General features: G+C 39.9%; 2 long non-coding RNA genes across 6 annotated transcripts in view; both read left to right on the top strand.

The window, feature by feature from the left end:
- Positions 1-1,776, top strand: part of LOC114487870 (uncharacterized) — a 47,517-nt gene extending 45,741 nt beyond the window's left edge. For both annotated transcript variants that reach the window (XR_003683379.2, XR_003683380.2), the window contains one exon: positions 1,634-1,776. This is a non-coding gene — a long non-coding RNA (uncharacterized lncRNA). The remainder of the gene's footprint in view (positions 1-1,633) is intronic.
- Positions 1,777-2,164: 388 nt separating this feature from the next.
- LOC112066404 (uncharacterized) lies at positions 2,165-26,390 on the top strand. Of its 4 annotated transcripts, none has more exons than XR_002892628.3 (6): positions 2,165-2,368; positions 9,749-9,939; positions 17,450-17,615; positions 17,734-17,797; positions 24,424-24,544; positions 24,862-26,390. It is a non-coding gene; the product is annotated as an uncharacterized lncRNA (long non-coding RNA). The 4 variants fall into 4 exon arrangements; XR_003683376.2 differs by having other exon boundaries at positions 17,389-17,615; XR_003683375.2 differs by lacking the exons at positions 24,424-24,544; positions 24,862-26,390 and adding an exon at positions 22,503-22,896 and having other exon boundaries at positions 17,389-17,615.
- Positions 26,391-26,879: the final 489 nt, after the last annotated feature.

The raw sequence follows: 26,879 nt of genomic DNA, 5'->3' as shown, positions 1-26,879 counted from the left end.
AAGTGAACGACCGTTGGTCTCCCCATTTAGCAGATGTGGAAGCTGAGGCTTGGAGAGATTAAGTGTTCAAGGACACACTACTCAAGGAAAACAGAAGATAAAAATAATTCATAATTCATACTTCTGCCAGATAGGATTCCATTGAATTCTTATAAACTTCAGTTAGAGATTAGGTAACGTTTGCTCTGAGGCATTACCAGGGTTTAGACATTCATCCAAGATTCTGAAATGGAAAGAGGCCGACACTGCATAAGTAAAATTCAGAGTTATTAGTAGAGATATCATTAGGCCTCTCTTTTAATCATTTCTTACTCAGAACCAGTGTATCATTCTTTTCATTAGCTCTAGGGGAGGCTGGAACTTGTCTGAAGGTGGCTGTGCAGCTAAAATTTTTGTAACGTTTTCTGTGTCAGCTCTGATAATGTAGAGTTCATCCACGGTTGTTAATGCCACAGTGGAGGTCTAAAAGATTCTGGGAGAGCAAAAGAGATTTTAGTCTTTACAAATACAGTAGTTGGCCCTTATCCATGGGGGATACATTCCAGGAAACCCAGTGGATGCCCTGAAACCACGGAGAGTACTGAACCATACCATGTTTTTTCCTTTATACACATACCTATTATAAAGTTTAATTCATCAATTAGGCACAGTAAGGGATTAACAACAACAACTAATAATAAAATAGAACCATAAGAAAAGTTATGTGAATGTGGCCTCTTTCTTTTTCTCTCTCAAAATAGCTTATTGTACGGTACTCACCTTTCTTCCTGTGATGTTGTGAGATGATAAAATGCCTATGATGAGAAGTGAGGTGAATGATGTAGGCATCATGACATAGTGTTAGGATACTGTTGACCTTCTGATGATACTTCGGAAGGAGGATCGTCTGCTTCGGGTGATCCTGGATCATTGAACTGTGATGATGTTGATGACTGGATGCCAGGAGCAGATGATGGTGATGGCTGGGGATCCCAGGCAGGATGGAGTGGAATGGCACGAGATTTCATGAAGCTACTCAGAATGGCACACAACTTAAATATTGATTGTTTATTTCTGGAATTTTTCATTTAATATTTTTGGATCAAGGTTGGCCATGGATAACTGAAACCGAAGAAAGTAAAACCACAGATAAAGGGAATAACTGTACCTCCAGAGAGGGTGATACTTTTACACATACTTGCAGATGAACTCAAAGAATCCACTTGCCTGGCTCAAGTTTAACAAGGGTTACAATGCTGCATCTCAGGGCAGGAAAGAGTAGGACAATGAAAGAACTGGAATTGTTTTCCCTGAGTTGTATTTCCAACAATCATAAAAATGAATTCCTGCTTTTGGGCACGTGACACTGGGAGATGGCCAGTCGGGGTTGAACTCACAAGTGTAAACTTTGGGAAGTCACTTACCTGCCATGAATCTCAGCTCACACAACTTTAAGGTAAATTTAACATCCCCTTCCGTATGGAGGTATTGTGAGAATGCAACTTGCAAACATACATCTAGAGCGGGTCCAAAGTACTTATAAAAAATTATGTAAATGTGGAATTAGTTCTTTTCCTCAGGTCCTGGATGTTTTTATTGGTTTTTGTTCTCCATAAGATTTTACTACAGTGACTGATTTTCTTTTGTCTCCTAGATTCCTCTCCAGTGGCTTGTGACACTGCTTCAGGAAGACTTTCCCAACACCTGAAGAATTTCTATGTTCCTTTTCCCAGTCTGGGATGTCTACTGACCATATTGCCAGCTTCTGGACCTGTTGTGTCTGGGATGCAGGCTGAACCAAAGGCAGGTATCCTTCAAGGCATCCAGATATAAAAATAAGTACATCGTTGAGATTAGGAGGAAGATCACATTTGGGGGCTCCCCAAAGTTACTTTATCCCAAGATATAAATGACATTCTAAAATGTATGAAAACAGACTTGATAGAAGACCAAACTAAAGCTAGAACTTAGTTGGAAAGAGGTTTATTTTTTTAAATATGTAAAATAAACCATTGTACATCTATTACAAAAGCACTAAGAATCTGTAGCAAAAAATGAGTCAGATTCTAAAATATCACAAGTTTCTTTTCAAAATGTGTTGGTGCATTTTCATCATCATTGGGTTTCAATTTAATGTCTTCTGCTCTTGAAAGTAACACCTCCTCTCTCCTTTACTTATCCACAGCTATCCACCCACCCTCGTGCTCTGGGTTGCTCAGAAATTCCAAGTTTCCTGCTGCCTCACTGGCTGGAACAGAATGGAATGCACCACTGCTGATAACAACAGAAGAGGCCCCAAACCACAGAGGCAGGCAGCCCCGGGGGCAAATCCTTGTTACACCGCTTCACACTGAAAGATATTGTACAAGTTACTCAGCTTTCCTCATAGGTCAGATTTCCTGGGAAAGAGAGTCTAGGTCTCTGAGGGTTGTGTGGAGGAGGCTGACTGGGGAGTGAGCTCAGAAACAGCAACTACATGGGGAAGATGCAGGACTGGGCAAAGGGAGAAGCTGTACCATGATGCAGTTTCAGTGGAGACCTCCAGCAGTGCCACAGGGGGCTGGGATGGCCCTTCAGAGTTGTCCCAGCTGAGGACAAATGGTTAGGCTTTTGTACTTCCATGTTGGCCAGTCATAGATGCAGGCTGCCTTCTGAGAAATGGTCTGAGATGAAAGCTCTCTTTGACTGAGTCTTGGAGCAGCAGCTAGAGGTCCTGGTAGTAGGCGAATGAGTGCCTACATCCTGAGGTGTATCTGGGCAGCTCACCGTACCTGTGCCTACATGTTCAATATACCAGAGATCAAGGAGGTCTCCTTGGCCACTCTACCTGAAATTGCAACCCCTTAATCTCATACCTCCTGTACCCCATCTTACTTTTATCCATCGTATTTATCATGAACTGACATACATTTTTTTAAAGATTTTTTTGATTGGACCATTTTTAAAGTCTTTATTGAATTTGTTACAGTATTGCTTCTGTTTTATGTTTTGGTTTTTTTGGTCACGAGGCATGTAGGATCTTAGCTCCCGGACTAGGGATCAAACCCAAACTCCCTGCATTGGAAGGTGAAGTCTTAACCACTGGACTGCCAGGGAAGCCCTGAACTGACATCCTGTATAAGAATTCGTCTGTTGTCTTTCTGGAAATGCTCTAGAACACACTCCAAAAACTACTTGAGGGCAGGGATATTGTTTTACTCATGACTATATGCCAAGTTCCTAAAATAGGGATTGGCACAGATTGAACACTCCATAAATATGTGTTAATTGAGTGGAATAAATGAATGAATAAATATAACATAAACTGAGAATTTATCAGAAGCACTCAAGTTCTAAGCACTTGCAGTAACTAATATAATCTCCACGACAACTCCATGGAGGGGCCACTATTATTATCCCAATTCTGCAGATGAAGACACTGAGGCACAGAATGTTTAATTATCTTGCCAAGGTCTTGCAGCTTAGAAGTGCTGTATTCAGGATCAGAACCAGGCAACGGGATTCATACCATTGCCTGGTGTGGATAGAGCTGGTCCTCCATCCGAGCGACTTAGCCCTACCCTTCCTCCTTTCCCCTGTCTGCTGTCTCGTAGAATACGTGTCCAGTAATCACATCATTGCATGCTCCAGATATTTTGTTTTATCACTTCAGACCAAAAGGCGAGAGCTCAGCTGAGTTCCAACTCCTGCCTTTTCTTCAACCTGATCAACTCGCACATCTTTTTTTTTTTTTTTCTCTAACACTGCCATTGACAGATGCAGATGCAGAGGCTATTATGGTTTATGGTGCTCTTTTGCATGCATTATCTCATTCGATTAGCCCAGTAGCCTTGGGATATGGGCCACACAAGGATGGCCACCTGCAGTTTATAGATGAGGAAACAGAGGCTCAGAGAGGTTACATAAAGCCATTTGGAAGCAGAATTTTTAGTTCTAAGTCCCACGTTTGCTCTGTTTTGCACTTTCTTTTTCCTTGTTGGGGCCGGGAGGGTAGAAGTTAATCCCGAAGCATTTCTGCCCTCCACATTTATTGAAAGTCACTTGGAACATTGATGAGTATTTATCATTGGCTTCTTCCTACTTGACAAATGAGGAAACTGAGGCACAAAGAGGTTACATGATTTCCTCAGGTTTCATACTGATGTCATTGGAGCTGGGATATTAATTTCAAAATTCACGTGCCTGTACCCCTTAGCACCCTCACTGCTTCTAAGTTAACAATTCTGGGGTCTGTTTCAAACTTCCATCCACCTTTCCTCGAGTAATGTAATAGGATTCATATTTAACATCTAAAAAAATAATGCTAGTTAAAAATAGAAAAGCCCAGTTCACTTTAAATGCACTCAGGATGCATTACCTCTCTGCCAGCCTGAGAAGATGTCTAAGGAGACCGTGCTGGCAAAATTTACGTATTATAAAGAGCTCCTTTTATCCAGTTACGTCGGCAAAATTTCATGGCATCTTTCAGAGGCCCAAGGAGAGCAGGAACATTTATTCTCCTCTTTGAATTTAATCATAAAGACATCGAGGTCATCTTCCTGAGGCTGAGCTCCAGGCCACAGATTCCAGACTGGAGAAAAGTAACTTGAAAGAGCCTGTTTTACACAGGCCAGTGGAATGCTTTGTTTTTTGCTTCGGAGCCTCCTAAGTGGACGCGGATACACAGAAATAAATATTTACTTCTTGAGAGAGATGGTTAGGAGAATAAATGTTAAAGTTCTGTCCTTACAGTGGAGAAACTCAACTGAGAAACTCAATTCTGTTCCTGGACTCTCAGAGCTCCTTATGGCCCCGGTTTGAGAACCATCATTCCAATTAGAGTGATGGTAGCTGTGGCAGTTTTAAGACCTGTCTACATCTTCTTTCACATGCCATCAAGAGGTGAAGTCTAGTTCTCCCTCTGGCTTGAAATGGGACAGGAATTTATGGCCACCTTGACAAATAAAATGTGGGAGAAGCGACCTTAAGTCATTTATAAAACTAGGTTAGAAACAGTGATGCAGCTTCAATCTGGCTGTCTCTTAGGACATGAGCTTTTGGATGGCTACCCTGGCCATGCTGGAGAGACCACGTGGAGGGAGAGGTGCCTGAGGACCCTAGTCGATGCCACATAGAACAGAGATGAGCCTTCTCTGTTGAGTTTGGCCCAAATTGCATATTCATGAACTATGTAAATTGTTACTGTTTTATTTACACATTGCATTTAGAGCAGTTTGTTGCAGAATAACAGATAATCTTAACAATAGCCCATGCCATAGATGACATGCTGGAATGCGAGTCATAGTTCATAGAATTGAACAGGTGTGAATCCAGCATCTTGCATCTGGATTTAAATAACCATTTATACAATGCATTGAACACGAGTCATTTCACATGTTTGCTGAATGAACTGATGGGCAAATGAGTATAGAATCTTGGGGGAGATCTCTCTCTGTAGAATAACACTTGGGGTTATAAGTGACCACATTTCTAATCGAAGCCATAGGTTGAGGTTGTTAAAAACCTGTGCAGTCCAAGTTAAAGGAGTAAATGGTTTTCCCATTTCCTGTAATGAGTCGATCACAAGGAAGACTATGATAGCTTTGGGGTTGGCAATTTAATAGCAACTGACAAGCTGAAGGAAGGCAAAGATGATGCTGGTGCTTGAAAACCTATTTTGGGAAAAGGTGAGAGATATTTATTAAGCCTGAAGAAAAGAAGGCGAGACAGAAAAGTTGTCTTAAATCCTTGAAGGAGGCGACAGATTGCTTTTCTGTTACCCAAAAGCTGCATTAGAACAAACAGGCCAATGCTATAGAATAGCAGTTCGCAAACTTTTTCAGTAAAGGGACTGATAGTAAATACTTTAGGCTTTAAAGCCCTGTGGTCTCTGTTGCAGCTATTCAACCCGCCTTTGTAGCACAAAAGCAGACACGGTCAATATGTAAACGAATGAGTATAGCTGTGTTCCAATAAAACTTTATTCACAAAAACAAGCTGTGGGCCAGGTTTGGCCCTTGCCTGTAGTCTGTCAATCCTTGCTATAAAGAAATGGTCTTTTTTTCTACCTAAGCCCAAGATTCCTAATACATAGAGCCATCAAACTTCAGAATTGTCTTGGAGGAGAGTGACATTTCCTTAATACGTTTAAAATAGGCTGGATGAACAGATTGGACAAAAATATTCTCTCTCTCTTTATATATATATATATATGGCATACATTATGTAATAAAATATATATAAAATAAATATACATAAAAATAAACATATATAAAAATAAAATATATATAAAAAATAAAACAAAAGCCCTTTGCCATATATATGTGAATATATATAAAGAACTATATATAGCGAGAATATATAAAGAACTCTTACAACTCAATAATAATAATAATAATAATAATAATAAAATACCTGCCCTTTTCTCTCCATGGGTAGAAGTGTTGAACTGACACTTCACAAAAGATATAATGATGGCAAATAAATATCAGAAAAGATACACTACCTAATTTGTCATCAGAGAAATGCAAACTTAAACCATAAGTTACCAATGTACTTATTAAAGTGGCTGGAATTAAAAAGACTGACAATATCAAGAATCAGTGAGGATGTGAACACCTGGAGTTATTGCACATTGCTGGTGAAAGCATGAAATACCATCATGACTCTGAAGAGGTCTTTGACAATTTCTTATAAAGGTCAACACTCACATATCGTCAATCAGCCATCCTATTCCTAGGTATTTATCCAAGAGAAATTAAAACATGTGTCCACAAAAAGACTTGGACACAAATGTTCAGAGCAACTTTATTCATTAGAGCCCCCAAATGGAACAACAATCCAACTGCCTGTGAACAAATGAATGGATAAAGAAATGGTAATATACCCATGCAATGGTGAATATTACTCACAATAAAAAGGCATAAACTATTGATATTCTCTACAACATGAAAGAATCTCAAAATACATCGAGGAGAGGAATTCAGACACAAAATACATATACCAGTATTCCATTTACATAAAAGTCTAGAACAGGAAACAATAATTTATAATGACATCCCAGATTAGTGGAAAGCAGATTAGTGGTTGCCCGGGACTGGGTCTGGGACAGATGGACTTTAAATGGTTAGAAAGGAACTTTCTAGTGTCGTGGACACGTTTTATATTGTGATTGTGATGGTGGTTGCATGAATGTGTAAATTTGCTAAAACTCACCGAACTGCACCATGTACTTAACAGGGGTACATTTTATTGCACGCATATTTTTCCTCAATAAAGTTGATTTTCAAAAAGTAGACCAAATGGCCATCTTTTGGGGATCCAGTAATAATAATAATGATATTAATGGCTAATATTTATTGCATGCTTACATTGTCCCACATATTGTACCCTGTGCTTTGATTATCTGTGTTAATTTAGTTCTAGAGCCATCTTTTGAAGTAGTAGTAGTGTTATCTCCATATTACAGATGGAAAACCCAAGCCTTAGAGAGATTTAATGATTTTCTCAAGGGCATGCACTAGTTCTTTGCAGAGGTGGGGTTTTAAACCAGATCTTTCAGATCCTCAAACTTCAGCTTTATTTGTTAGAACGTTGAACAATATAACCTCAAAAGTTTCTCCTAATTTGAAGTTCTAAGAAAATAGGAAAAATCAGCCATCTGATGTTGGACTAGCAGATAAGAATCATGTAGTCTATTACCTAATCTGAGCATATGTCTGAGTTATTTGGGGAATAGCACCACTGCTGACCATTTAGATTGCTTGGAAAGATAATCTGGAACATCATTTGGAGCATGTGAATGTTAACTCTTAGGCCGAAAAATAAAATGTGGTTGTATTTAGTGTCAGGACTCATCTGGCCATGATCTCATGGAGAATTTCTGAGGAGATCTGGTGCAATGTTGATATATTGGTACCTATTTTTATCTGAAAATAACTCAGCTGTTTTTTCCTGATAACACTTTCTGGACTTTTTCATATCATGGAGTGTGGAGTGTTTATTAGATTACAATGCTAAATTGACAGTTGGTTAAGAAGACTGACTTAATGATGAATCAAACCAATCAGGGTAAGAATTAGGTATCACAAGGCAGGAATCCTCTTCTCTTTGCTCTGCCACTGACTTGTTAGAGCCTTGGACAACTCACTCTCCGATCTCAGCTTCCTTATGTGCAAAATGAAATAATGGGCGTTTAGTTACTCCTCAAGCTTTCATAAGTGTTTAACTTACAAATCTGATAATAAACATACCATTTCCACAGCCTCATTGGCAAAGAAGTGAACTGTGTTAGTCAGATTTACTGTAGCATCAAATAACCCCCAATATCAGTGGCCTCTCGCTACTAGATTTATTTCTTGTTTATGTGTCTGCTGGTCAGGTTTGGTCTGTGGATTGGGTCTTGTCTGTACTTCAGGTTCAGGAGTACTCCATGTGGCTCTCATTCCTGGACCCAGGCTGAAGCAGCAGCAGACACGTGGACATCCACTTCTCACCGAGAATACAGGAGTGGGAGAGATAGATTAGAAATACACAAAGCTTGAAACTGACCTCCTATCATTTCCCATCTGCAGCCCACCGGCCAAAGCAAGTCACATGGCCAAGCCCAGTCATGGAGGCTGGGAATTATGCCCTGTCCATGATGTTGGAGCAAGGAGAGTGGATACCTCCTGACCAATAATGCAATCTCCCAATGAGTGCAACCTCAAAGACTTAAGAGTCAAAGAGTCTTCTTTCTCATTTACTCAGAGTCTTATTCACCAATCTCCAGTTTCCTTACCTTCTCATCCCCTCCCTGGGTTCACTGGCTGTTAAGGGTAGACTTAATGCCTCTTTTAGACTCAGAAGTCAAACTGCAGGTCCTTTGAGGGCTTAAGATATTGGTTTTCAGCATTACTGATCATTCATGCAATTTACTGATTTAATTATCATTTTTAATAACATTGATTTGTAGTATTAGTAATCTTTTGTGATCTTGATGGAATTAGGAAAACATTTACAAGTGGGGATTTATTTTCTGATGAATGGAGTTAGGGCCTATGATATATCCTGCTCCCATACCAGCTGTAATATTCTCTCTGACCACATTGGTTCATGAATGTCAAACAGGCAAAATGAGGAGGCCTGCACTGAATAAACTGCCCCTCATTACTGACCCTTCAGCTTTCTTCTTTATTAGGAGGAGTTCACAGGCTGGAGGTGACTGATTCCTGCCTTGCAAGCCAGTTATATTGTCTATTGTATTCGTTGAGTCAGGCTTCAGCCATTGTAGCATGAAAGCACCCATAGAAAATATGTAACTGAACAAATGTGGCTGTGTTCCAATAACAATTTGCTTACAAAAACAGGTGGTTGGCCAGATGTGGCCCATGGGCTGTAGTTTACAGATCTCTGCTCTAAATGGCAACTCCTCGATAAAAACTGATATTGTTCTGATCGAGACTGATGTTACAACAGATGGTGATGGGTTTCCAACAAATTCCTCTTTTCTGGAAACTTGATGGTATGCTTTTCGTGGAAAAGCAAGTCTTTCATTTTGTCATTCAACCTCTTACTGTGTGTGTTGTGTGTGTGTGTATACATTTTAAAATATTTAAACAATTTTTTTCCAACTGTACTGAGATAAAATTGAGATATAACATTGCATAATTTTAAGGTGTTATACAACTTAAGGTATAATGATTTGATATATGTGTATATTACAAAATGATTACCACAATAAGTAAGTTAATACATTTTTTGAACAGAGAGCAGTTGGGTAGGGTAAATCTTTTTTTTTTTTTTTTTGCAGTACGCGGGCCTCTCACTGTTGTGGCCTCTCCCGTTGCGGAGCACAGGCTCCAGACGCGCAGGCTCAGCCGCCATGGCTCACGGGCCCAGCCGCTCCGTGGTATGTGGGATCTTCCCGGACCGGGGCACGAACCCGTGTCCCCTGCATCGACAGGCGGACTCTCAACCACTGCGCCACCAGGGAAGCCCCAGGTAGGGTAAATCTTAAAGAATAAGGATGCTTTTCATGAGTGGAATGAAGGAGAGAGAAGAAGATATCTCCCACTATGTAGCATCATCCGCACTGTCACTGATTGGAAAATCTGTGAACTGAGATGTAATATGGTATGCCTACATTTTCACAGAAAAATCACTAGAGCTGGAACTGGAGCCCAGATAGCTTGTCTTTTCTTCAAAGTTTTCTCTACTCACCCATGGTTTCTCAAATACAAATTATCGTTGGAGAACCAGTTCAAGATTTTTGACTCAGTTGGATACCATCTGTATTACTGTTCATTTTATATTTTCTTTAGAGTAACTTTTTAAAAACCTAAATAGAAGTATGACAGAAGAAAAGTCTCTCTTTCTACTTCAAATGGAAAACAGGTATCAATACTTATCAATAATTATTTAAAATACACTTCTAAACTTTATAGCAGAACAATAACATTCATCTAGTAACATTCACAAAGAAGCATCTCCTGAGTGTGGTCACACTTGAGAAAGCTGAGCAGGACTTCCTGCAGACCTCACCTGTCAGAGGCAGGCTTTGCATAGATACTGCAGGTTCCATGATTCACCATGCTCCATCTCAGGTTAACTTACAAAATTATGGTCTCCAAAAAGTGAATGTAAATCACATACAAATGAACCAAGCCTTGACCCTTATGATAAAACAACAAAATGACCAACAAAAAAACAACCCTTATGAAACTTCTGCCCTCATTTTCTTCTCTCAATAAACATAAATGGCACAAAAAGCAGCCTTGGGGAAAGAAAAGGATCAATGAATCTTTTATTCCCATCTCTGGCATCTGCAGCATTTTTTGATCACCTGCAAGACTGAAAGCCCCTATAGTGAGTGACAAGACCTTGCCCTTGGGGATCATATTTGAGGCTGAATTTGGGGTTATAAACCAATTGGACTTATGATGATTTGCATACAACAACCTTCACTAAGCAGTGGGTGACCAGCTTGCTGCCAAACCTCACCCAGTTATAAGGGCAACTCTGCAGGTGGACAGCCTTTTAAAAAATATTTTTCTTTTATTGAAGTATAGTTGCTATACAGTATTATATAAGTTACAGGTGTACAATACAGTGATTCACAATTTTTAAAGGTTATACACCATTTATAGTCACTATAAAATATTGACTATATTCTCCATATTGTACAATATGTCCTTGTAGCTTATTTTATACATAATAGTTTGTACCTCTTAATCCCCTACCCCTATCTTGCCCCTCGCCCCTTCCCTCTCCCCGCTGGTAACCACTAGTTTGTTCTCTATATCTGTGAGTCTGCTTCTTTTTTCTTATATTCACTAGTTTATTGTATTATTTAGCTTCCACGTATAAATGATATCATACAGCATTTGTCTTTCTCTGATTTATTTCACTTAGCATAATAATCTCCAAGTCCATCCAAGTTGCAAATGGCAAATTTTCATTCCTTTTATGGTTGAATAGTATTCCACTGTATATATACACTACATCTTCTTTATCCATTCTTCTGTTGTTGGATGCTTAGATTGCTTCCATATCTTGGCAATTGTAAATAATGCTGCTATGAATATTGGGGTGCATGCATCTTTTCAATTAGTGTTTTTGTTTTTTAAAGATACATACCCAGGAGTGGAATTGCTGGGTTGTTCTATTTTCAGTTTTTTGAGAAACCTCCATAATGTTTTCCACAGTGGCTGCACCAATTTATATTCCCATCAACAGTGTACAAGGGTTCCCTTTTCTCCACTTCCTCACCAACAATTTATTTGTGTTCTTTTTGATGATAGCCAGTCTGACAGGTGTGAGGCGATATCCCATTGTGGTTTTGATTTGCATTTCTCTGATGATTAGCGATGTTGATCATCTTTTTTGTGTACCTGTAGTGGACGGATTTTTTTAAATTCTCATTTGACAGATGAGGGTCAAAGAACTTGAGCCATTTTCCACAGGTCACACATTTAGAAAGAAGAGGGAACGGATGAAATGGTGAGAATGCTGGGTGAGGGGCATGGTTTTCTTTTGTTTGGGGGTGGTAGGTGGAGAGGATCTGAGAGGCAGCGTGGAGGTAGTGGCTAAAACCCAGCCTACTCTTGTGTCTGTCATTGAAAATTGGGAGGGTGTGTTTCTCAGTTGATGCTGATTTATGTGTAACTAATAGAGTGACGGGAAAAAAAGGAAGCCCGGTTTCTAATTTTATCTTCGTGGCACTTTACTAAAAAGCCCCTCAAGGTGGCCGGAAGTTGGAAGCCCTCAAGGCTTGAAGCCCTGGACCAGCATGCAAAGGTGCTGGGCACGGAGTGAGGGCCCCCGGAGATGAGACACCGCACAGCTTCCCATCTGGGTATCTGGCTCTCAGTAGCTCTTAGGGTGTCTTCTCTCCGGCTCCTCATTTGCATAATGACATACCCATATGGTGTGATTTTATTTACCTCTTGAAGGGGAATGACTACTTTAGAAAGAGAGGAAGCCAGAAGACTTGACCTTCTGAAGGCTTCCTTCTGTCTCTCCTGCCCTGCTAGCCTCAATCGTTTACTCTCGTCTTTGCCTCCCTTTCTCTGGCCATCTTGACTTTTGTAAATGAGGACCTTGCTTGAGTGATAGGATCCATTTCTTCCAGTGAATGGTTGCCGGGGGCGCTTGTCTTGTTGAAGGGTTTATCCTGGCAACATTTACAGCCGGTGAATTTAAGCGCGACCTACTCCCATTTCTTCACAATGGAGGAACCTTTGAAAGTTTAAGAGGTGTACCGCGGCCGATTCTGCTCAGATAGATCAAGGGCTTGACTTACATTCTGCTTTGCTATTTTTCTGGGATTTCTGAAAACAGACCTCTTCAATTTCGCCATGTTAGGTGTGAATTTTGCAGTTTACACATAGTTCCTTAGAGCTCTTCAAGACAGAGTTTGCATCCTGTGTTGGGGGTAAGAGAGCAAATGTTTCAACCTTCCTTTGTTCTTGAAATAATTCTGGGTGATTCACTTATTCATTTATTTGTTCTTGGCTTGCTAGCCTATGGTGGTCAAATGCCTGAGAAGTATTAAAAAACAACCCAAAAATAAAACAAATAAAAAAGACCTTTAGAGATACAGCTAAAGGAGGATTCATTGTTCTTTTAAATACTTTAATTCCATGTTTATCTATTAAACAAGCATTCATTTTAGATGCATGACTTGCCGGGCACTGAGCTAGATGCCCAGAATCCAGAGTTAGAGATCTGTTTTATGCTTTGAATCTGATCAGAGTTAGATAATTTCACAATTTAGAGTATACAGCTACACAAGAGCTACAGAAAAGGGCCCAGGGAAGACAGAGCTTTAGGAAATTTGTGAATTCCACACGTACTTCATGCAAGATTTTATTTGCATGTGTATTTTTCTGGGAAGGGGGTTAATAACTTTCATGGGATTAAAGTATTCATGAACAAAAATGTTTTAGAAACATGGCCTCTGCAATTGCAGCAAAAATTTTAGATGACCTACCCCTGGTGTTCTATAAACAAGATCTCTCCTTGTTCAGTCCTGGTGGGTTATCTGCATTTGGGGCTTGGTCTACTGGCCTTTAAGTCTATCTTCTGAGAGTAGACTTCAGAAGATACTGACTCAATGTCTTTGTCATATCTGTCCTCCAGTGCAGGACCTTGTATCCCTGACATTTTTACATTTTCCATTATGCTTAGCTCATGTCTTATAGCAAATAGGAGAAATAAAAACTGCATTGATAACTGCATTGATTAATTATGTTCCAAGCTTGTCATCGAATTCTCTCTTTCGACCCTCGCATGTCCCTGATTCTGCTCCATCTCTGGCCTCTGTGAAATATGCTGCCTCTCCCAAGGCAGGGTGAGAATATAGAGCATTCCTCAATTGGAGTGTGCGCACACACATGCTTACTTGCACCCCTAATGCTTTGCTCTTTGACTATCATGTGGAGAGAGGTGTTTGGGCACCATATTAATAATAGCTCTTAGTATGTATGTGGCACATTCCATTTTCAAAGGCATTTATAAACATTGAAAGATGAAAGCACGCACCACCCATCTTGGGAAAAAGAGAATGTTAATCACCACCACGTCTGTTCTTTGGAGAGGGTCACAGAATCTGAGAGCCGGAAGGGATGCCAGAGGTCACTTTTCAACCTCTGGTCCCTAGAGGAATTCTCTTTCCTTTGGAGCCCACCAAAGCTGGGGTAGTCCTCAGAATTTCTTCTTGAGTTCAAGCCAATTCTGCCCTTCTGTAACTTTTCAATTATCTATCTACTTAGTTATCTATCATCTATCTATCCCTATCTTTCAATCGATCATCTCTTCCCTATCTCATTTCCTCCCTTTTCTTTTTTTTCTCTCTCTCTCTTTCTCTCCCTTCCTCCCTTCCTCTCTTTCTTTCTTTCTTTATTTCCTTCCTTTCTTCCTTCCTCCCTTCCTTCCTTCCTTCCTCCCTTCCCTCCTTCCTCTTCCTTCCTCTCTTTTCGCAGAGCCCTGCCAAGATTGCAAATGCTTGAACAAAATTATGCTCTTTTAAGACATAAATTTGGGGTGCTTGGTTATGTATCAAAAGATAACTGTAATGCCTGGGCAGACTGGGATATAAGATCACCCTACTTGCAGTGACATTTCAGGCAGTATAGTGTCTTGCTACCCTCATGTTGGACCCAGCCTTGATTCTCCTTTCTTTGTTGCAGTTCTCTGATATAAAGGCACTGAGGATTTCAATTCCATGCCTCTGCTTCTCTCACTTAGTGTAGCATCTTCAGATGTTGCTCTTGTAACTGCTGCTCTGCCTGAGACAAATGTATTCTACCCCTTAAAAGACAGATATAGAGAACTTTAATTAGATTGTTTTTCCTCTCTTTTGTATAAGAGTCAAAATAAAGGGGACATTTATGTAGTGCCTGATATTTCTCAGGTACAGTGTAAGTACTTTTCATGCACTAAGTTTTCACCAAAACATTATGAGGTAGGTGATATTGGTTATCTCATTTATGGATCAGGAAGCTCAGAGAGATTAAGTAACCATCTAAAGCTGCACAGCCAAGAAACAGCAGAACTAAGATTTGAACCCAGTTCTGTCTAGATCTATTAATCAATTAATGCAATTAATTTCATGCTATTAATATCATGCTATTTGTATGGCACACAAAAGCCATTTAACAATTATGATGCATTCCTTTCCAGCCTCTTGCTACAAGCAGCCCTTCCATTATTTTTTCCATCAGCAATTGTCTATTTTAAAAGAGTTTATCTACAAAATAACTATATTTATAAAATAGTTATTAATTTACTTTCCAGTGTCTTTTTACCTTAAGATATCCATATTTTAAGAACAGTAAAAGCCTAATCATAGGTATTTTATTAGGATTTGTAAAATGCCACACATTATTTTATTAGCTCCTCAATAACCCAGGGAAGTTGATCTTATTGTCCCCATTTTATAGAAGAGAAAACAGAGTCTTTAAAGAGTTGAGTTCCCCAAGATCACACAACTAGTAAGGAGCAGAGCTGGGATTTCCACTCTCTCTCATTCTAACAACTCTACTCCTCTGAGTTGGCTCCTTATTTCTGAGCTTTGCAGTTGCTGCCAAAAAGCACAAAGAATTAAAAAAATTTAATCTCTGCAACAATATCATGGATAGTTGTATTATTTTCAAGGACTTCATTGATAACCAGTGAGTTTGCACTAAGATTATCTATAGGAGAGATGGTAGCAGCATCATTGCCAAACTTTGCATTCAGATTTAAGACGATTTTTGTGTAAATAATAGAGGTTTAATAATAACAACAATAGCATAATAATGTAACAGTAATGACAATAGCTGCTACCTATGGAGAGCTACCATGTGCCCAGTTTTGTGCTAAGCACTCCATTCCATTTTCTCTTTCAAATCCCCCACCCACAATATTTAATCTCTCTTTTACAGGAAGCTCAACATCTGAAAAGTTAAGTAAGATGTACAAGGTAGTGCTAATGTGGACCTTAGGATCTGGGTCCAGGTCTATCTGGCCCTAAAGCCTGAGCACTCAGTCAGTGCCATAGACTAGGAAACATAATCCACTTTGAAATAAGCATACAGGACTTCCTTGAGAACAAATACCTTATACCCTGAGACAAATGAGGACCGTCTTATGCAGTTGTCTGATTCTGTTTCTAAATCATCATGTCCTTGGTGACACAGGAGTAGGGGTGAAGGTGGGGATGGTTGGCATTTCCAAGATCCAGAATTGTAGCCATGGCCATTCTGAATGATCCTTTCTGAATCTTGGTTCTGAGAAGCAGGGGTAAGAGCTGATGCTCATCTTTTCCACTGAACATGAAGCTTCTTGAGTACAAGATCCTTGAAGATATTCCATAGACCTTGGGTACAGTGTATGGCACATAATAGGGGCTCAATAAATGTCTAGAGTTGCTGTGGAGTTACGGGAGCAGAAATAAGAGATGCCATTCTTTGCCTGGAATGTGTAGAGGGAGAGAATGCAAACATGCTAGACTTAAAGAAGTCTATTTTTGTAGATTATGTTTTCTAGTCTATGGCACTGATTAAGTGCTCAGGCTTTAGGGCCAGATAGACCTGGACCCAGATCTAAGGTCCACATTAGCACTACCTTGTACATCTTACTTAACTTCTCAGATGCTGAGTTTCCTGTGAAAGTGAGATTAAATATTGTGGGTGGAGGATTTGAAGGAGAAAATGGAATGGAGTGCTTAGCACAAAAGAAGGAAGAGAGGAATTATGAATGAAGCAGGGATGATATAAAGAAAACATGTGGGCTCCTCCCTGTTTTGACGGTGATTAGCTCTGTGGTTTTAGGTGAGTCAGTTTTCTCTCTCTGAGCCCACATTTCCACAGAGGGTAATATTACCTGCTTACCTTTACAAGAGGACTGTGATGAACCCTGTAAGACAGAGCATATGGGAAATATATGGAAAATAATAAAATAATAAAAATATAATGGCAATGGTATCAACCACAACAATGATAAGGAAAGCTTTCTTGTGTTGATCGCCTTCCCGGCATTCTTCATACTTTGTCCTCACAAGAACCCTGTGGTCCATTATCTCCAGTTTACAGATGAGGAAACTTGGAGATATTATCATTATTAATTATATAATTATCAAACACATGAAAAAATCCTGACAGTCACTCAGTTTTCTGGGAGAAGGCAGAGTAAGAGAGTTGGGGGTCCAGAGACAGCACTTTGTTGGCCAAAAAGCCAACCTTCCAGTTAAGTCTAATTCAGATTGTGCTGGGTACTTCCGTGCAAAATTAGATTCACAAGGGATTTTTTTCTTTTATCTAAAATCACTTCATTGAGTGTGTGATTGACATGCAGAAAGCTACACATGTTTACAACTTGATGAAGTAAAACCATACCGCAATCTATGCCATAAACCTACACATCTCCTCCAAACATTTCCTTCCACCTTCTTTATTTATTATTTTAAAGGATTCTTGTAAAGTAGAATTACTCTTCTCATCAAACATTCTGTACCACTCTATGATCCAAGGAAATGCCCAGATTCTTCTAGAATGGGCCCACTAGTGATGCCTGGATTGAATTAAAGCAGCTGATTCTCAAGCCAAGTGGCCGGAATTTGGACAACTCTACTGGCTCATCCTCTGTGCTGTATGGAAGAAGCCAAGATAATGACACTTTCCCAAGGCTGCGGCTGGGTGAGTCTTAATTTGTGAGTGTTTGTAAATGGCTTTGAAGATGGCGGAGGTTATTTAAGTGCTAAGTATTATTATTATTTGTTGTGGTTTTAAGCACTGTTTCTCCTTCCATTGTCAGGCTACAAAACAATAAGGGAACTGGTAAAAGAGCCTCTGGAAGTATCCAAACGTCAATAAATTAGGTAATTTTTGCCTGAGTTCTGTCATGGTATCTGCAAACCTAGCATTAGCTTTGCAGCATTTTTGCGTGGGTTGGTGGTTGCCTAATTTGCGCTTAAACGTGCCAGCAGCAGGCCCTGACATACGTTTGGCACACACAGGTGATACAAGCACTCTTTGGACAGACCTGTGTAGTTGACATCATGCTTTGCTGTGTGCTCTTTGAGATGCAAATTAGGTTCTGGAGGAGCCCCTGATCCTTTCATCATTGATGATTAATGGAAGAGAATTAACATTTGTTGAGCCTTCCTGTGTGCCAGACACTTTTACGAACATGATCTCATTTATTCTCACAACAATCTAGTGAAGTAGGTCTGAATGGTTCCATTTTACAGAGAGGAAACAGAGGCTCACAAAAAGCTAAGTAATTTGCCCTTGATCATATAACTAGTAAAGAGGCTTAACTAGAATTGAAATTCAGGACTGTCTGGTTCCAAAGGCCATGCTCTTTTATTATATTAAACTACAGGCAACATATTCTACTCTACTCTTCACCCCAACTGCCCAGTCAAGTTTCCCCAACCCCCTGCTAAAAATCTCTTCAGTGCCTTTCTATAGCTTTCAATGGAATAAAGACCACACTTCTACAATAGCCCTGCACAATCTCTCGCTGGCTCCCTCTCCAGCTTCATTCAACCCCATGTTTGTTTATTTCAGTTACTTGAACATGACAAAACTGCCTACCTCTGCGTTTTTGCACAAAATGCCTGCAAAAGCTTATCTTTCCCTTTTTCTTCAGCTAACGCTCGCTAGGCCTTTGCACGTCATTTTCTGGGGATGCCTTCTTTGAAAATGCAGACCAATAGTTCTCCGAGTGTGGTTCCTGGTCCAGCAGAGAGTAGCATCACCTGGGAGCTTATGAGAAATGCAAATTCTCAGGCCTCACCCCATACCTCCTGAATCAGAAACTGGGCAAGTTCGAAAATTACCAGGGTTTTTCAACCTAGACACTATTGATATCGTAGGGTGTTTAGCAGCATGCTAGCTCTTACCTATTCAAGATCAGTAATACTCTCGTTCCTGTCCGCACCTTCCTCCAAGTTGTGACAACCAAAAATGTCTTCAGACATTGCCTAATGTCCCCTTGGAGGGTAAAACTGTCCCTGGTTGAAAAAAATCACTGCTTTAGACTGAGGTATGTCTCCCTGTGAGACACTCCTATAGCATTCTGGACAGTTGAGGTTAATTAGTTAGTAACTTATTGGAATAATTTGTTTAAAGCATGTCTCCACTGTCATAATCCAGCAGCTAATGCGCTACCGGACACCCAAGTTGGTTCTCAGGAAATACCATTGTACCAAGTAACACGGTCAACATGCACCATTACCTCCTCAAGCCCAGCCCTATATCTGAATTCTGGGGAGGAGACAGGACTTAAGGCTAAAGTGGGATCACAAGCAAGTGGGATCCTTGAGATTCTTCACAATTTAAAGGTGTCTCCTCCATCAGAACCCTGGGGGCAAAGGGGCTCTTTCATGCCCAGCTCAACAGGATCTAAGCACTGCTTTTTTTTTTTTTGCGGTACGCGGGCCTCTTACTCTTGTGGCCTCTCCCGTTGCAGAGCACAGGCTCCGGACGCGCAGGCTCAGCGGCCATGGCTCACGGGCCCAGCCGCTCTGCGGCATGTGGGGTCTTCCCGGACCGGGGCACGAACCCGTGTCCCCTGCATCGGCAGGCGAACCCCCAACCACTGCGCCACCAGGGAAGCCCTAAGCACTGCTTTTTAAAAAGTTTAGTGGCAGAGAATATGATTAAATGCAGGAGAAAGAAAAAATAAGTCATTTTAGGATGATGCAGAAGGCCCTGACCAAGATAGGCTCAGTGTCGCTGTCACCGAAAGAGAAACAAAAACCTCATTCTGCCCGCAAGAGCAATAAGGAGGTTGCTGGCTACGAGACCTGACTCAGCTTGCCTTCTAGTAGCTTGTCTTTTTATCGGTGGTACAGTCACATTAAAGAGCAGGGGGAGAGGCAGATTCTGGTCCTTTTGCCGCCTTATACTTCCTCAGCCTGAGAAGTCATTTCTAGATCCCGGGTAAAGGAGAGCTGCAGAGCTGAGGAAGAATGGAATTCTTGCTTGTGTTCCTTTCTAAATGGATGCTCAGTGTCATCATCCTTGCTCCATATGAAGTGGTTGTGGACCTGAGACACTTGATTGGCTACAGGGACATCTGTCCTTCCTAGGGCTCACACTGCTTCTGGGAATGAGGCCCACCCAGTTTCATAGGAGGTATTGCAGTCGCCTGGCTAATATCAGGCTTCATGTAACCTACATGATGGTTACAATTTGAGAGTTGCAGTCATGGTATGGGAAGGTATAGACCTAAGAGGTAATTTTTTTTAAGTTATACATATCATATATCTTTTCTTTTTTCTCAAAGAAAATGTTAATTTTTTTTTGAAGAAATTTTTTTTTTTTTTTTTTTTTTTTTTTTTGCAGTACGTGGGCCTCTCACTGTTGTGGCCTCTCCCGTTGCGGAGCACAGGCTCCGGACACATAGGCTCAGTAGTTGTGGCACACGGGCCCAGCTGCTCCGCGACATGTGGGATCCTCCCGGACCGGGGCACGAACCCATGTCCCCTGCATCGGCAGGCGGACTCTCAACACTGCGCCACCAGGGAAGCCCTGAAGAAATTTTGAAAAGATGAAAGGAAGTGGAAAAAAAAATAGGATTTTTTTTTCTCTTTTAAAATGTTCATTCCTATTTCATTTTTTTGTTACCAAACTCTACCAACAATTTTCCTTTCCTGCTTTTTCACTTAACATTATCTTTTAAGCCTGTCCCCAAGTTTTTGCAAAATGACGTCATTTTCAAAGTGATCCTGGCATTCAATTTCGATTCATTCCCAAATGTAATGTCATTAAAATGCCCTAAACTTAGAAACAGAAATACAATATTCTAGCCGCTCAGAAAGCACAAACTAAAGTATTCATTTAAAGCTAAAGACTGAGGTCTCAATTACTTTGACACTAAGAGCTCTAAATATTCAGTAATTACGAGTTTACTGATTCCTGATGGGTAATAAGTTGCATAGGACCAAAACTACAGCATAATTTCGAACATCTTCATTATAGTCTATATGCCAAATTGATTGAAACTATCCCATTGTTGGCATTTGCTGTCATAAATAGCTTTGCAACAAACATCTTATATATGACTTTTCCCCCTGAAATTAAGAGCATTTCCTTTGAAATGAGGTTAGAAATTCAATCATTGGTTTGAAAAATATGAACGCATCTAACCTTGACAAAATTTCCAAAAAAACTACCTTCCAAATTGTATTTCCATTAGTGATGTTTGAGTGCATTTATTTCATTTACTCTAATCAATATCAGGTGATACTGATAGGGAGACTGAGCCTCAGTATTTGCATTTCTTGGATGATGGCTCAGATTGAAGGGGCAAGCTAGTAGGAGTATTTGGGTTTTGGCACACACGCATGTCACTGGAGCACAACCCATTCGTCTTTCACTCTGCACCCCTCCAACATCAAGAACATCAGTTCAGTTTCGCTTGGAGTTAAGGTGTTTTTCTGCCAGAGACTTTTTTCAGGCTTATAGTCGAAATCTGTTTTAAAAACTGGTTAAATGAATGCTTTCCTTCCCATCCCACTCTTGAAATAAATTCAGATTCCCAAAAGAACTGGATCTCTTCTTGCAAGAGTGAAAGATAATTTGTTGGCATGTATATTTTCTTATAGAACCAAATTACTGAAGGTAGTTGTAACCTGGTTTCAAATACTTTTGGGTTTCTTCACTCAGAGCTACTTTTTGTCATTGCACTTAGAGCAGGGGAGACTGATTTTCAAAGCCAAGTGTAGTTGTCCCGTGAACAAATGGTGGAGAAAACACTGACACAGAGGGCAACTACTTCTTTCCCTTCCTTTCCTTTTTTCTCTCCCTCCCTTCCTCCCTCCTCACTTCCTTTCTCTCTCTCTCCCTTTTTCTTCCTTCCTTCCTTCCTTCCTTTATTTCTTTCTTTCTTCCTTCCTTCCTTTCCCTCAGCTTCTATTTAATCTCAGGTGGACTATATTCAAATAGGAATTCATCAGGATAATGAATACTACAATATCACTATTAATAACCATGGCTTATTAACTGGTTAGGGTAACCCCCCAATTAACTAGCCTGAATGAGGAATGTAACTTTTGGTAAATTAAAATTTCAAACTAATTAGGGATATTTCAATGACTTTTTTCTCCTTCAACTCTTGATGCTGAAACTCTTTTTTTCCTTAAAATACATTTCTATGTTTTCATATCTTAGGAGTTTTCCCATCATGGTGATGAAATATTCTTAGAGAAAAAAAAATCTTACAAGATCTTTCTTCTACACAGGGATCTTGTGTAGGACTGAAGATGTAGTTATTAGAGACTAGGTCTCACTTCTGTAGCCTCTAGGGTATACTCTGGAAACTGCAATTTTGTTGTTATTGTGCTGATGTTAACTTATTTTCCTATTGTCATGGAGACTGTCTAGCAACAAAACTCACATTTTCCTCTTCTTCCTGGACACACAGCCTACATTTCCCAACTTCCCATGTATAAGGTGTGGTCATGTGACTGAACTCTAACCAACAGAGTGTGATCAGAAGTGATATGTCTCACTTCCTGGTCCAGCACATAAGGATTTCTCATGGTCCCTTCCATGCTCTTCCCTGTTGACCAGCCTGGTGCAGACACAGATGAGCCATTAACCTGGGGAGTCCCATGTTGAAGGTGATGGAGCCATGAGATGGAGGAACCTGTTTCCTGGAATCAGGAAGAGGACCACGGCTGATCGATGCCACCCATTTTGGCTTTTACATTTGCGAAGATTTCTACTGTTTGGGACAATATACATTTTTGAAATTTGTTTATAATAGCAGATAATGATAGTTTAATTAATGTTATCACTTATTAATAAAAGGAAGATCAAAACCTAAATTTCAATTAACTCATGTTTATGATGAGTTGATTTCCAGGGGTTTAAAATTTTCTTACAGGGCTTCCCTGGTGGCGCAGTGGTTGAGAGTCCGCCTGCTGATGCAGGGGACACGGGTTCGTGCCCCGGTCTGGGAAGATCTCACATGCCACGGAGCATCTAGGCCCGTGAGCCATGGCCGCTGAGCCTGTGTGTCCGGAGCGAGAGGCCACAACAGTGAGAGGCCCGTGTACCATAAAAAAAAAAAAAAAAAAAAAAAAAAAAAAAAAAAACTTTTCTTACATTCACTGCCTAGAGTTGTCTCTCAGATTGTAGAGTCAGTCAGTGCCCATGAAGGGGAGGAGATGGAGGTTCAGTGAGGTGGGATCAAGGGCTTCCAAAGTTCTTATGGCCTTTCCCAAGCCATTCCCCAGCCAGAGAACTAATGCCTGGAATGGAAAGGAATGAATATCAGCTCTGTTTTTGAACTTTATCTCTGTCAAAATGTAAACCCTCCATATCACGTTAAGCTCTTATTTATTATTTAAACCGTTGTGTACAAGAAGGGTCTAAAGGACAGACAAAACTAATACTGGCCTCTAGATAACATCCATGAAGTTCATTGAGATCCTGGATAAAATTCAGTGTCTTGTTCCTGAATTAAAAATAAAAAAGTATTCTGAAAAAAGGACTGCCTTTAAGTAGAGAATTGTAAGGTAGGAGGCACAATTCTTTTCCTTCCCATTGACTGCACACCATGTTCTTTAGATGCATCAGCAGTGTACGTATAAATCATCCCTTTGGCATTTGGGAGTACAGTTTTGGGGATTTGAGTCAATAATGTAGTCAGCTACCAATTTCTGTCTTTTAGTGTAGGGGTTTGGTTGGGGTGGGTAGAAGGTGAGGATCCAGGGATTTAGGAAAGAGAAATAGACCTTGCCTTATTTCTTTGAACACAAGAACTCAGCAGAGCAATGAATGACATCCTAAATGCACAATGGAGATTCTTCTGCAACACATTTGTTGCTAAATAGCTCTCTGGGTTTTCTTGTTTTGTTTTTTTGTTTTGTTTTGTTCTCTTGCGTCTGGGCTGATGAGGTGTTTTCTGCCCTGGGTGAGTTACTTCTTTCATCTTTGTGGATTGATTCTCTTGTAGCTCCTAAAACATTCATGCCTTTCATAAATATTGTTTGACTGGAGGTTGTATATATTTAACTGGGGCTCATAAATATGCCTTTAAGTTTCTTTTTCATCACTGTTCTGATTCTTCTTGATATTTTTGATTTCCCATCACCCTTCTGAGCCCCTAAGTTAAAGTAAGTTTGCATATATACTCTTATATATTTCATAGATGTACTTCTTTATCAGAAGGAGCCCTGAGCTGGAGTTAGGAGGCCTTGATTCAAATCATTGCCACTAACCACCCTTGTGACAGGTCAGGGTAATTCTCCATCTACATGATGAGAGTTGCCAAAGTGTGGGAGACTGTGTTCTCTACGAAATGCCTGCACAGTGCCCAAGAAATGGGGGTCCATTTTCCATAGCACGTGTCCCAGGTACAATATGCTATGATCAAGCGATGTAACCTGTCCCTTATTGCGCCTCATTCCTGAATCTTTTTTCTCCATTCTCTTCTCCATTTTTTTCTCCTTCCTCTTTCTCTTGCTATCTTGGAGAGATCACTCAGTGGTGGAGCCAGGATGATCGATATGCCAGGGCGGCTGAACTGTCAGCTCATCAGGAATTGCCCAGATTGTGGACCATTCATTATATCACCAGACATCTATTGAGTATCTAAAATTTGCCAGGTACTACACTAAGTAGGTGCTTTTTAAACCTAATTTTTACCGTGCTATTTTCCTTATCATACAAAAAACACAGGTATATCGAGTCTTTTCTGAAAATACCAAAAAAGAGATAATAAGAAGAAATCATTTATAGTCCCACTTTCTAGAGTTTACCACTATTAATCGTTGAATGTATATGTTTTCTACAGTTTTTACTATGTAAGAATACAGTTTTTAAAAGGGAGAGAATATGAAATTACATTGTACATCTTGTTTTATAACCTGATTTTTCACATTAATAATCCATTGACTTCATTTCACTTCCTCTTTACTTCTAGCTGTTGGATTGGAAGAGGTGATCTTTCCTGTGTGTGATGTAAATTCATTGCAGGATGTACATAGCAGAAAAACACTACCACTACAAGAGTCCACTCCAATGGACTGTAAACTCCAATGTGGCAAAAAGGAGATGAAGGCATAGATGATGTCCAAAAGGCCCTTACTATAAATGATTTCCTGGAAACACCGTGGTCAAGTCAAAATCTTTTTGTGAGTGAGAAGAAAATTACAAGACTGAGCAGATTCAAGAGTGAAACTCATCTGTGTCAGTGTGTGTTGGCCCAAGTAGGACACACATGCAAACATACTGCCCTTTTACTAACAAATCATTGTTTCAGATGCAAAATAAACAGCTGAAGGATTTCTCAAATGTTTTTCCTAAATAAGATAGGAAATAGCCTGCTCATACAAAATACTCTAATCCAGTCCTAATCTAGCACACATTACTAGTATTATTTACAATTAATGTGCCATGTACTGTGAATTATTTAACCACGATTTTATTTTAAAAGTTCTGTACATCAGAAAGTCAAGTTCATAAAGATTAAAGGATTTACCCCAAATCAAATAGCTAGTAAATAACCGGTCCAGGAGGCAAACTAAAGCTGCCTGACTTTAAATCTGGAGTTCTAAGACTACCACATGCTGATGCCTCTCCCGTGTGAAAAGGACAGAAACTATATTGAATGAATAAATGAATCAACTTATAGTATGGATCTTAATAAATGTTAATTGACTGGGAACCACAATTCCCTCACCAAATTTGATTCTCCACACCAAATGAGATAGTAAACTACATGTAATGAACTTACTGGACAAACTACATTTCCTAGTGTTTGAGACCAGCTGAGGTCTCTTGGGGACAGCCATGAGAGTGGGGGGTAAACCCCTGGAGGCAATGCACTCTCAGCATTGCCTCTGAGTTATCATCACAGCATCAAGCCAGGGAGCCCTCCTTCCCAATCACTGCTGTCCAGCACTCAGCTGAAACCAAGACACCAGGATTTGGTACAGCACTGCTGCTTGGGACGTCTTGACTCTATATCTCTGGACCCATTTACTTAACTTAAAAATGAGAAGATTGGTTCAAAGATGGCAGAATAGGGGTTTTCTGAGGTTCTTTGCCTTTTCCTGACTCCCAATATAAACAACAAAGAAACAGAGATATTCATACTAAGCGAAGTAAGTCAGGCAGAGAAAGACAAATATCATATGATGTCACTCATATGTGGAATCTAATTAAAAAAATGATACAAATGAACTTATTCACAAAACAGAAAGACTTACAGATATTGAAAACAAACTTATAGTTACCATAGGGGAAACGTTGGGGGCAGGGATAAATCAGGAGCTTGGGATTAATGTATACGCACTATTATATATAAGATAGATAACCAAAAAAGACCTACTGTATAGCACAGGAAACTCAATATTCTGTGATAACCTGTATGAGAAAAGAATCTGAAAAAGAATGAATATATGTATATGTATAACTGAATCACTTTGCTGTACACCTGAAACTAACAAACATTGTAAATCAACTACACTCCAATAAAATTAAAAAAAAAAAAGAATATGAGTAAAGACTTCAATGAAACTAACAGATTGCTGGAGGTCAACCTTACAATGGCCAAACATGGTGATGTCTGGGCTAAGGAAAGGAAGGAACATTATATCTTGACCTTGAACAGAATGACAATTACAAAAAAAGCAACTGCCAATATTCCAAAAGGCCTATTCCATGAGCTTTTGAATGAGTCGCAGAAGTCGGGTCATGGAAATATCTAAGGAGAGGTGACACATGTCCCTCTGAAGATCAGTTTAACTTCTCAGAATAGTATGAAAGAGAAACCAAGCCAACAAGCCATTTCATCGTCCACAATCCTCCTGGCCAACTAAGACGGATGATGCATTTCTCTTTTTTCAATACCTACCATAATGTCTTGCTCATAGTAGCTTTAATAATCTAAAGGAATAAAAGGCTTAAGTGTGATGGATAGTGTTGAAGAACCCACAA

This window comes from Physeter macrocephalus, chromosome 15 (assembly GCF_002837175.3).
Source record: "Physeter macrocephalus isolate SW-GA chromosome 15, ASM283717v5, whole genome shotgun sequence".
Lineage (NCBI taxonomy): Eukaryota > Metazoa > Chordata > Mammalia > Artiodactyla > Physeteridae > Physeter > Physeter macrocephalus.
This window is presented reverse-complemented; position numbering and strand designations above follow the sequence as displayed.